Consider the following 13,342-nt stretch of genomic DNA (forward strand, 5'->3'; position numbering starts at 1 on the left):
ACAGGAGGTGCACACGATGTGGAGTTCACCATCTGTTATTCCCTCAGCAGAGAGAGAGAGAAGGAAGGAGGGAGAGTATGCGAGAGAGAATGAGAGAGAGAGGGATAGAGAGAGAGGGAGCAGTGAGAGAGGGAGCGATAGGGAGTGAGAGAGAAAGATAGAGAGAGAGACAGAGAGAGAGAGAGGTAACTTCCACAAAGCTGTGAACGATCTGAGAGACAAGGCAAGAAGGGCATTCTATGCCATCAAAAGGAACATAAATTTCAACATACCAATTAGGATTTGGCTAAAAATACTTGAATCAGTCATAGAGCCCATTGCCCTTTATGGTTGTGAGGTCTGGGGTCCGCTCACCAACCAAGACTTCACAAAATGGGACAAACACCAAATTGAGACTCTGCTTGCAGAATTCTGCAAAAATATCCCCCGTGTACAACGTAGAACACCAAATAATGCATGCAGAGCAGAATTAGGCTGATACCCACTAATTATCAAAATCCAGAAAAGAGCCGTTAAATTCTACAACCACCTAAAAGGAAGCAATTCCCAAACCTTCCATAACAAAGCCATCACCTACAGAGAGATGAACCTGGAGAAGAGTCCCCTAAGCAAGCTGGTCCTGGGGCTCTGTTCACAAACACAAACACACCCTACAGAGCCCCAGGACAGCAGCACAATTCGACCCAACCAAATCATGAGAAAACCAAAAGATAATTACTTGACACATTGGAAAGAATTAACAAAAAAACAGAGCAAACTAGAATGCTATTTGGCCCTAAACAGAGAGTACACAGCGGCAGAATACCTGACCACGGTTACTGACCCAAAATTAAGGAAAGCTTTGACTATGTACAGACTCAGTGAGCATAGCCTTGCTATTGAGAAAGGCCGCCGTAGGCAGACATGGCTCTGAAGAGAAGACAGGCTATGTGCTCACTGCCCACAAAATGAGGTGGAAACTGAGCTGCACTTCCTAACCTCCTGCCCAATGTATGACCATATTAGAGAGACATATTTCCCTCAAATTACACAGATCCACAAAGAATTCGAAAACAAATCCAATTTTGATAAACTCCCATATCTACTGGGTGAAATTCCACAGTGTGCCATCACAGCAGCAAGATTTGTGACCTGTTGCCACGAGAAAAGGGCAACCAGTGAAGAACACACACCATTGTAAATACAACCCATATTTATGCTTATTTATTTTATATTGTGTCCTTTAACCATTTGTACATTGTTAAAATACTGTATATATATATATAATATGACATTTGTAATGTCTTTATTGTTTTGAAACTTCTGTATGTGTAATGTTTACTGTTAATTTGTATTGTTTATTTCACTTTTGTATATTATCTACCTCACTTGCATTTGCAATGTTAACACATGTTTCCCATGCCAATAAAGCCCCTTGAATTGAATTGAATTGAGAGAGAGAGGGAGGGATAGAGAGAGAGCGAGCGAGGCAGGCAGGGAGGGAAGGAGGGAGAGAACACGAGAGAGAATGAGAGAGATAGAGACGGAGCAAGAGAGAGGGAGCAAGAGAGAGGGAGGGATAGAGAGAGAGAGACAGAGAGAAAGAGACAGAGAGAGAGACAGAGAGAGAGAGAGAGAGAGCGAGGAGAGAGAGAGAGAGAGAGAGAGAGAGAGAGAGAGAGAGAGAAAGAGAGAGAGGGCATGCAAATCCCAAAAGAATGCTGTTTGGTAATGACGATGGCATGCTGAGGTGGGATCAGACAATCAGAGAGGACAAGTGCTGACCTGCAACAACAACAAAAAGCCCATCTGACATCATAATATTTGACAGTATGGGGGTAGTGTGAACGTTAGTTAGCACTGTGATAGATCAGTGGTGTCAGCTCAATAGAGTCTGCTTGGCTGTTTGTGGTAAGTGCTGATCTAGGATCAGTTTTTCATTTTAGATTATAATGAATAAGACAGGGGGGGGGGCAAATTCTACACGTTTACTTTGAGACACTTTGTGAATACGGCCCGTGATCTCACTGGGGGAAAGTAAATGCAAGATACTCAAAATACTAACACTGCCTGCTGAGCTAAGCTGAAGAGCAGCTTGTTCAGAACAGTCATGTGGAAGCTGAAGAGCAGCTTGTTCAGAACAGTCATGTGGAAGCTGAAGAGCAGCTTGTTCAGGCCAGTCATGTGGAAGTTCAAGAGCAGCTTGTTCAGGCCAGTCATGTGGAAGCTGAAGAGCAGCTTGTTCAGGCCAGTCATGTAGAAGCTGAAGAGCAGCTTGTTCAGGCCAGTCATGTAGAAGCTGAAGAGCAGCTTGTTCAGAACAGTCATGTGGAAGCTGAAGAGCAGCTTGTTCAGGCCAGTCATGTAGAAGCTGAAGAGCAGCTTGTTCAGAACAGTCATGTGGAAGCTGAAGAGCAGCTTGTTCAGAACAGTCATGTGGAAGCTGAAGATCAGCTTGTTCAGAACAGTCATGTAGAAGCTGAAGAGCAGCTTGTTCAGGCCAGTCACATGGAAGCTGAAGAGCAGCTTGTTCAGAACAGTCATGTGGAAGTTGAAGAGCAGCTTGTTCAGAACAGTCATGTGGAAGCTGAAGAGCAGCTTGTTCAGGCCAGTCATGTGGAAGTTGAAGAGCAGCTTGTTCAGGCCAGTCATGTGGAAGCCGAAGAGCAGCTTGTTCAGGCCAGTCATGTGGAAGTTGAAGAGCAGCTTGTTCAGGCCAGTCATGTGGAAGTTGAAGAGCAGCTTGTTACGAACAGTCATGTGGAAGTTGAAGAGCAGCTTGTTCAGGCCAGTCACGTGGAAGCTGAAGAGCAGCTTGTTCAGGCCAGTCATGTGGAAGCTGAAGAGCAGCTTGTTCAGAACAGTCATGTAGAAGTTCAAGAGCAGCTTGTTCAGGCCAGTCATGTAGAAGTTCAAGAGCAGCTTGTTCAGGCCAGTCATGTGGAAGCTGAAGAGCAGCTTGTTCAGGCCAGTCATGTGGAAGCTGAAGAGCAGCTTGTTCAGGCCAGTCATGTGGAAGCTGAAGAGCAGCTTGTTCAGGCCAGTCATGTGGAAGCTGAAGAAATGTTTTCCTGTGTGTGGTGAGTTTGGATGTGCTAATACTAACTGTGGGTCCGTCTCTCAGTTTGTCCGTCTGTATTTCCATACAGCTCAACGTCTGATATACCCCACCCAGGGCACAGGTATACAGTGCTTTCTGAAAGTATTCTGACCCCTTGATTTTTTCAACATTTTGTTACATTACAGTCTTGTTCTAAAATTGATTCAATTACTTTTTTCCCCTCATCAATCTGCACACAATACCCCATACTGACAAAGTGAAATCAGGATTTTAGCCATTTTTGCAAATTTATTGTAAAATAAAAAACAGAAAAACCTTATTTACTTTAAGTATTCAGCACCTTTGCTATGAGACTCGAATTGAGCTCAGGTGTAATGATGTGTGCTGAGAGTCGGGAAGCAAGTTCAGGGAGGGAGTATTTTAATAAATAAACGCAACATAATACAAAACAAGAAACACTAACGGCACACAGACATGAAACAGAAACAATGAAGCCTGGGGAAGGAACCTGTCACGTCCTGACCATAGAGAGCCCTTATTTCCTATGGTAGAGTAGGTCAGGGCGTGACTGGGGGTTAGTCTAGTTTATTATTTCTATGTGGGGTTCTAGTTTTGCTTTCTATGATGGTGATTTTGTATGATTCCCAATTAGAGGCAGCTGGTAATCGTTGTCTCTAATTGGGGATCATATTTAGGTAGCTTGTTTCCACCTGTGTTATGGGATATTGTTTATGTGTAGTTGCATGTAGGCACTCCATTATCTGTCACGTTTCGTTATTCTTTATTGTTTTGTGTGTTTGACTAAATAAAGTGGTGGAACCCAGATCACGCTGCACGCTGGTCCGAGTATGCTTCCAACGAACGTGACAGAACCAAAGGGAGTTACATACAGTATATAGGGAAGGTAATCAGGGAACTGAAGGAGTCCAGGTGAGTCTGATAACGCGCAGGTGCGTAACGATCGGTGACAGGTGTGCGTCATAACGTAGTTGCATGTAGGCACTCCCTTGTCGTCACGTTTCGTTTAGTCTTTATTGTTTTGTGTGTTTGACTAAATAAAGGTGTGGAACCCAGATCACGCTGCACGCTGGTCCGAGTATGCTTCAAACGAAAGTGACAGAATATCACACCACAACAGGACCAGGCAGCGTGCCCAGGAGGAGAGGGTAGCATGGACTTGGGAGGAGATTCTGGATGGGAAGGGATCCTGGACTTGGGAGGAAATTCTGGCAGAACAGGATTGCCTTCCTTGGTGGGAGACGCAAGGAGAAAATGGAGGACAGCGACGACGCCGGGGTTCGCGGGCACAGAGAAAGCCCAAAAGACAGCCGGAAATGTCTTTTTTGGGTGGAGGCACATGGGATGGTCGGCAGAGCCGAGGAGTGAACCCGAGCCAGTCTTGGAGAAGAGGGAGAAACTGGAGGAGAGTGAAAGGAGAGAGTCAGAGACCGTCAGAGAGTGGATGGGGGTATTGGAGGAGAAAGAGCAGAGAGAGTTGTTAAGTTGGTGGAAGATGCGTGGAGGAAGGAAGGAGCGTGTAATTAGTTTAATGCCAGCTGAGTCAGCTCCCCGTATTCGTCTTGAGAAGTGTGTTAAAGTTCTGGTACAATTGATGCCGGCTATACGCACCAGGTCTCCAGTACGTCTCCACAGCCCGGTGCATCCTGTGCCTGCGCCTCGCACTCTCTCTCAAGTGTGCCTTCCCAGTCAGGTATGTCCTGTGCCTGCTCCCCACACTCGCCCTGAAGTGCGTGTCACCATTCTGGCGCCACCTGTGCCGGCTCCACGCACTAGGCTTTACAGTGCGCCTTCCCAGTCCGGTGCATCTTGTGCCGGCCCCGCGCATTAGGCCTCCAGTGTGCCTCCCCAGTCCAGAGCTTCAGGCGACGGTCCCCATTCCAGAACTTCCGGCGACGGTCCCCAGTCCGGAACCTCCAACGTCGGTCCACAGTCCGGAACCTCTTGAGACGGTCCACAGTCCGGAACCTCTTGAGACGGTCCACAGTCCGGAACCTCCAACGACGGTCCACAGTCCGGAACCTCCTGAGACGGTCCACAGTCCGGAACCTCTTGAGACGGTCCACAGTCCGGAACCTCTTGAGACGGTCCACAGTCCGGAACCTCCAACGACGGTCCACAGTCCGGAACCTCCTGAGACGGTCCACAGTCCGGAATCTCCTGAGACGGTCTACAGTCCGGAACCTCCTGAGACGGTCCACGGTCCAGAACCTCCAGCTCCAGGGCAGGAGCCTTCCTCTGCACCGATGCCCAGTCCGAGCACGGCGTCCAGTCCAACTCCATGGCAGGAGTCCTCCTCTGCACCAATGTCCAAGCCTGGGCCGGTGTCCAGTCCCGCTCCATGGCAGGAGCCTTCCTCGGCATCTAGGTCCAGTCCAGGCACAGTGTTCAGCCTGGGTCCATGGCTGGATCCGCGGGATGAGTGGGATCTTCGTCCCACACCAGAGCCGCCCTCGATGCTGGCGGATCCGCGGAATGAGCGGGTTCTTCACCCCGCACCAGAGCCGCCACCAACACTAGACACCCACCTAACCCTCCCTTTTGGTTTCAGGAAGGGGGGGGGGGGGGGGGTGGGTACTGTCACGTCCTGACCATGAAGAGCCTTTATTTCCTATGGTAGAGTAGGTCAGGGCGTGGCTGGGGGTTAGTCTAGTTTATTTTTTCTATGTGGGGTTCTAATTTTGTTTTCTATGTTGGTGATTTTGTATGATTCCCAATTAGAGGCAGCTGGTAATCGTTGTCTCTAATTGGGGATCATATTTAGGTAGCTTGTTTCCACCTGTGTTTGTGGGATCTTGTTTATGTGTAGTTGCATGTAGGCACTCCATTATCTGTCACGTTTCGTTATTCTTTATTGTTTTGTGTGTTTGACTAAATAAAGTGGTGGAACCCAGATCACGCTGCACGCTGGTCCGAGTATGCTTCCAACGAACGTGACAGAACCAAAGGGAGTTACATACAGTATATAGGGAAGGTAATCAGGGAACTGAAGGAGTCCAGGTGAGTCTGATAACGCGCAGGTGCGTAACGATCGGTGACAGGTGTGCGTCATAACGACCAGCCTGGTGACCTAAAGGCCGGAGAGGGAGCACACCTGACATCAGGTGCGTCCTGTTTCCATTGATTATTCTTGAGATGTTTCTACAACTTTATTGGAGTCCACCTGTGGTAAATTCAATTGATTGGACATGATTTGGAAAGGCACACACCTGTCTATGTAAGGTCCCACAGTTGACAGTGCATGTCAGAGCAAAGGCCAAGCCATGAGGGTCAAAGGAATTGTCAGTAGAGCTCCGAGACAGGATTTTGTGGAGACACAAATCTGTGGAGGGGTACCACAGCATTGACGGTCTCCAAGAACACAGTGGCCTCCATAATTATTAAATGGAAGACGTTCGGAACCACCAAGACTCTTCCTAGAGCTGGCCGCCCAGCCAATCTGAGCAATCGGGGGAGAAGGGCCTTGGTCAGGGAGAGGTCCATGAACCCAATGGTCACTTTGACAGAGCTCCAGAGTTCCTCTGAATAGATGGGAGAAACTTCTAGAAGGACAACCATCTCTGCAGCACTCCACCAAATCAGGTCTTTATGGTAGTGGACAGAAGGAAGTCACTCCTCAGTAAAAGGCACATGACATCCCGCTTGGAATTTGCCAAAAGGCACCTAAAGGACTCCCAGACCATGATAAACAAGATTCTCTGGTCTGATGAATCCAAGATTGGACCCTTAGTCCTGAATGCCAAGCGTCACGTCTGGAGGAAACCTGGCACCATCCCTAAGGTAAAGCACGGTGGTGACAGCATCATGCTGTGGGGATGTTGTCAGCGGCAGGGACTGGGAGACTAAGCACACAGCCAAGATAATGCAGGAGTGGCTTATGGACATGTCTCTGCATGTCCTTGAGTGGCCCAGCCAGAGCCCGGACTTGAACCCAATCAAACATCTCTGGAGAGACCTGAAAATAGCTGTGCAGTGACGCTCCCCATCCAACCTGACAGAGCTTGAAAGGATATGCAGAGAAGAATGAGAGAAACTCCCCATATACAAGCTTGTGGCGTCATACCCAAGAAGACTCGAGGCTGTAATCGCTGCCAAAGGTGCTTCAACAAAGTACTGAGTAAAGGGTCTGAATACTTATGTAAATGTGCTATTTCCGTTTACCTTTTTAATCATTATGGGTATTGTGTGTAGATTGATGAGGGATAAAAATGATTTGATCAATTTTAGAATAAGGCTGTAACATAACAAAATATGAAAAAAACAAGGAGTCTGAATACTTTCCGAAGGCACTCAACCACTGTCATGAGCAGCTGTCCTTTCACTAGTGTGTGTGTCTGTACACAGTTGCATGTGTCTATGCATATCTGTCTGTATGTGTGAGTGTGAGTGTGAGTGTGTCTTTGAGGAATGGCTGTGTCCCTCTAACCCTCATCCCTCCCAGCGGCAAAGCAGCAGTTAGTAATGCTCTAGGGATAATCCCTGGAGATAATAGTTCAATCTTTTGTTGATTCTGACCCTGCATGGGCCTCGACACGTAATGAGATGTTTAAATGCTCTCTCTATGTCTCCTCCACTCTCTCTCTCTATGTCTCCTCCACTCTCTCTCTATGTCTCCTCCACTCTCTCTATGTCTCTTCCACTCTCTCTGTCTCCTCCACTCTCTCTATGTCTCATCCACTCTCTCTCTCTATGTCTCCTCCACTCTCTCTATGTCTCCTCGACTCTCTCTATATGTCTCATCCTCTCTCTCTCTGTCTCCTCCACTCTCTCTCTATGTCTCCTCCACTCTCTCTCTATGTCTCCTCCACTCTCTCTCTATGTCTCCTCCACACTCTCTCTATGTCTCATCCACTCTCTCTCTATGTCTCCTCCACTCTCTCTCTATGTCTCCTCCACTCTCTCTCTGTCTCCTCCACTCTCTCTCTATGTCTCCTCCACTCTCTCTCTATGTCTCCTCCACTCTCTCTCTATGTCTCATCCACTCTCTCTCTATGTCTCCTCCACTCTCTCTTTACGTCTCGTCCACTCTCTCTCTCTATGTATCCTCCACTCTCTCTCTATGTCTCCACTCTCTCTCTCTGTCTCCTCCACTCTCTCTCTCTGTCTCCTCCACTCTCTCTCTATTTCTCCTCCACTCTCTCTATGTCTCCTCCACTCTCTCTCTATGTCTCCTCCACTCTCTCTCTGTCTCCTCCACTCTCTCTCTATGTCTCCTCCACTCTCTCTCTATGTCTCCTCCACTCTCTCTCTATGTCTCCTCCACTCTCTCTCTATGTCTCCTCCACTCTCTCTCTATGTCTCATCCACTCTCTCTCTATGTCTCTCCCACTGGCTCCAGGTCATCTACAAGTCCATGCTAGGTAAAGCTCCGCCTTATCTCAGTTCACTGGTTACGATGGCAACACCCATCCGTAGCACGCGCTCCAGCAGGTGTATCTCACTGATCATCCCTAAAGCCAACACCTCATTTGGCCGCCTTTCGTTCCAGTTCTCTGCTGCCTGTGACTGGAACGAATTGCAAAAATCGCTGAAGTTGGAGACTTTTATCTCCCTCACCAACTTCAAACATCTGCTATCTGAGCAGCTAACCGATCGCTGCAGCTGTACATAGTCTATTGGTAAATAGCCCACCCATTTTCACCTACCTCATCCCCATACTGTTTTTATTTATTTATTTTTCTGCTCTTTTGCACACCAATATCTCTACCTGTACATAACCATCTGATCATTTATCACTCCAGTGTTAATCTGCATAATTGTAATTATTCGCCTACCTTCTCATGCCTTTTGCACACAATGTATATAGACTCCCCTTTTTTCTACTGTGTTATTTACTTGTTAATTGTTTACTCCATGTGTAACTCTGTGTTGTCTGTTCACACTGCTATGCCTTATCTTGGCCAGGTCGCAGTTGCAAATGAGAACTTGTTCTCAACTAGCCTGCCTGGTTAAATAAAGGTGAAATAAAAAATATAAAAAATACTACAATAGATACTTTTATAGATACTTGTAACGGCTCTCGTCGGAATGAGTGGACCAAAGCGCAGCGTGGAAAGTGTTCATGATTTTATTGATCAAAGAAACACTCAAACAAAGTAACAAAACGAAAGCGAATAGTTCTGTCAGGTAAACAGATACTAAACAGAAAATTATTACCCACAAACACAGGTGGAAAAGAGGCTACCTAAGTATGATTCCCAATCAGAGACAACGATAGACAGCTGCCTCTGATTGGGAACCATACTCGGCCAAAACAAAGAAATAGACAACATAGAATGCCCACCCCAAATCACACCCTGACCTCACCAAATAGAGAAATAAAACGACTCTCTAAGGTCAGGGCGTGACAATACTACTGTAGCTACAACTATAGCTACTACAATAGATACTATTATAGATACTACTGTAGCTACTACTATAGCTACTACAATAGATACTATTATAGATACTACTAGAGATACTACTGTAGCTACTACTATAGCTACTATAATATATACTATTATAAATACTACTATAGATACTACTGTAGCTACTACTATATATACTATTATAGATACTACTGTAGCTACAACTATAGCTACTACAATAGATACTATTATAGATACTACTGTAGCTACTACTATAGCTACTACAATAGATACTATTATAGATACTACTGTAGCTACAACTATAGCTACTACAATAGATACTATTATAGATACTACTATAGCTATTATTGCTACTATTATAGACATTACTGTAGCTGCTACTACAGCTACTACTATAGATACTATTATAGATACCATTTACATCCTTTATTACCTTATTGGAGAGTAATACTGGGATCATTTGGATTGGGTAAAGTAGTCTAGATAAAATGTTCATTTTCAAGAGGGATATTCTACCCAACCAAGAAATCAGGAGAGAGTTCCAGCGCTCCAGATCCTGCCTTAATGTATCAAACAATGGAACAAAATTGGCGTTGAACATTTGCTGGAATTTAGGAGTTACAAATATACCCAGATACATAAAAACTGAGGGAGACCATTTAAAAGGGAAGGGGGAGAGGTATTAGGTACAGAGTGAAGGTTACCAAGTGGCATAGCCTCTGATTTAGTTATGTTAATCTTGTAGCCTGAGATTTAGCTGAATAATTTAATAATATTAATAAGAGATGTAATTGAAGTCTCGGGACTAGAGATGAATGTCAGGACATCATCAGCATACAAGCTTATTTTATGGTGAACATCACCAATGAGCAGCCCCTGTATAGCAGGCGTTACCCTGTAGTTCCATAACAAGTGCAAATAGGAGAGGGGACAAAGGACAGCCCTGTCTGGTACCTCTGTATATAGTGAAGCTATTTGACCTTAGCCCATTAGTAAGGACAACAGCCCGAGGATCATCATATAAAACGTTCACCCATTCTATAAAGTTGTCCCCTAGACCAAATTTATTTAGAATAGGTAAGACCACTCCACACGATCAAATGCTTTCTCAGCATCTAGGGAGAGCACAAGACCATCCATAGCACTTTGTTGGTAGGCTTGAATTACATTAAGAAGCAGCCTGCATGACTTACGGCCCTTAATGAAGTCAGTTTGGTCTCCTTTCACAATTAGTGGCAGTGAGTCCTCTTATCTTGTGGCTAAAATTTTAGAAAGCAATTTTCTATCCACATTCAGAAGGGAAATTGGTCTGTACGAGGAACAAGACTCAGGACATTTTCCCTTTTTGAGAATAAGTGATATGTTGGCTTCTCTTAGCATTTGAGGGAGCTGGTCATTTGAAAATGAGTGGTTAAACATATCACGCAATGGCTCAAGGATCAGGCCATGGAACTCTTTATAGAACTCACTACAAAACCCGTCTGGTCCTGGGGCCTTACCATTTTGCAAATTCTTAATTGCGAGCATTATCTCTTCCTCCGTAATAGGGGCATTAAGTTGAGACCTCTGTTCTTCGGAGATAGTAGGGAGCTCAATCTTAGAAAATAAGTTCTCCATTAATTTGGGTGCATCATTTGGGAGTTCTGAGGCATAAAGGTTCGCATAAAATTTCTTAAATTAGTCATTTATCAATTTATTTTCATATAATTGATTGCCATCAGAATCAGTAATTGAAAGATTAGTGGAATCTGTGTGGGTAGCTGGACAGGTAGGATGACTGACAGTGAAGGAGAACAGGTGGTCAGGTGTCAGGTGACAGAGGAATGGATGAGACTGAGGCAGGAATTCCTTTAACCATAAAGAGGTATAATTACTGGGTCATGTGGATTCACGGACGCACAGAACTTCTGGATCAGATGGAGTTAAGGAAGAGAAAGCAGCGAGCTCAGGCGATGGCAATTTCCTCCTTTTATGGAGTTGAGCTCTGTCGGACATTTCCACCTGACCTAATTAAAGCGCCCCTGGCCCAGCTGAGTAAATGGCAATGAATTAAAGGATTATTCCACCAACTCCATGGGCCTTTTCTACAGTAATAGTGGCAATTGACTGAGAGTCAGCTCTCTTTTTAGCTAGGTATGCCAAGTACTTTCCTGGCTTATCGCCATGTTCATATAGCTTTTGCCTGACAAATCTCATTTTCTTTTCAGCGTCCTGTGTTAGGAGAGAGTCCAACGTTGATCTAAGGACTGATATTTCCTTTAATAGGGCAGGAGTGGGAGTTTTAATGTAGTCCTTCTATTTAGTTCCTAATTCACCCTCTAACATTTTTTGCTTTTCACGCTTTTTCCGTCTCTTAGTAGCTGTGTATGACATAATCAGACCCCTGGCATATGCTTTACAGGTCTCCCAAAGGAGTGAGGGGTTATCTGTTGATTGAGAGTTAATAGAGAAAAATGCTTTAAACTCTGTAATAAAATATGATGTGAATGTATGGTCTTTAAGAATGGTTGTATTCAACCTCCAACGTCTTGACCGATTTAATGCCCCGTTGAGTTTTATGTCCAGGATCACCTCAGCATGATCAGATATGACTATGCTTCCCATCCTAGCGGATAAAAAAGACTGCAAAGACGTCCTGGGCATAAAAAAGTTATTTATTGTAGTCTGACATCCATGAGGTGCAGAGAAAAAAGTGAACTCTCTGTTGGAGTGATGAAAAGTTATCCAGACATCCGCATACCCCAGATCATGACAAATAGCTGTAAGTGACTTAGCTTGAGAAGAGAGTGAAGCTATACCGCTGGGAAACATATCAATAAGGGGGTTCAACAAGCAGTTAAAATCTCCTCCAACCATTGCAGTGTCTGAGTTTAAGTCTGAAAAGTCGAGAAATACCTTAGTGAGGAAATCAGGGGGGTGGGCAGGGAGGAAGTAAATATTCATTATGGAAATGTTCTGCCCTTGTAAAGTACCATTAATTATAACAAAGCGACCAAATTTATATTTCACACAATTCAAGACCTTAAGTGGTAAGTTATTTTTCACAAGAATTGCTACACCTCTACTTCTGGATGTAAAGGATGAGAAAAACACTTGACCAAACCCCCCTTGTTGTAATTTCAGATGCTCCTTATCACCCAAATTAGTTTCTTGCAACAGGGCGATATCAATATTTTATTTTTTCAAAAAAAGACAGTACCTTCTTCCTTTTAATGGGGTTATGGCTCCCTCTAATGTTCCATGTACATACAAGCAGTCTGTTACCTGCCATTGCACTTTGACCATTCAATATCCAGACTGAATCCAACTGTAGAAGTGGAGTGGTACCTTTTTCCATGTGTTGAACTCTCTTCTATCTCACCGAGCATAAACAAACGATATGAACCCTGAATTTGAACTATACTAAACCCAAAAATTAAACCTGTAAAGATCCAAAAGCGGGTTTTCCCACTAGCTAACATGCAGGGGATTTCAACTCTCCAATGTAGACTCTTAAGTCCGCATTTTGCACTCAATAGCCTCATCCTTTATATATATGGAAATTAAAATCAATAGGAGATTGAGGCTCTTCCACCTAAAACCAAGCTTGGGCACCAATATGGATTCACACATATCTCAGCCTGAGCTATAGCGGCAGTTACTTTAGCAAGAAAAATAATAAAGATACGAATATTACTGAGACGGAGTACGTGAGAACTCACACCACTGTTTCATGATCAGATTCAAATGAAACTAAAAAAGTTATCCAATGCTGCGGAGGTGCAGCTTAAACTTATTTACCCGAGAGAGTCAATAAACGCAGCAGCCTCTTCAGGTGTGTAGAGTTTTTCAGGCGATCCGTTGTCCATAATCTTCAATGTGGCCGGGTACAACAGTGCGTAGTCCATCTTCATTCTCTTGAATCGAGCCTTCGCCT

At 44.8% G+C, this 13,342-nt stretch overlaps 1 protein-coding gene across 1 annotated transcript in view; it reads right to left on the bottom strand.

Annotated features, from left to right (window-relative positions):
• The window catches only part of LOC139379087 (VPS10 domain-containing receptor SorCS2-like), a 418,987-nt gene that overhangs the window by 49,875 nt on the left and 355,770 nt on the right, over window positions 1-13,342 (bottom strand). The gene's annotated exons all lie outside the window — the stretch shown is intronic.

Source organism: Oncorhynchus clarkii, chromosome 21 (genome assembly GCF_045791955.1).
Source record: "Oncorhynchus clarkii lewisi isolate Uvic-CL-2024 chromosome 21, UVic_Ocla_1.0, whole genome shotgun sequence".
NCBI lineage: Eukaryota > Metazoa > Chordata > Actinopteri > Salmoniformes > Salmonidae > Oncorhynchus > Oncorhynchus clarkii.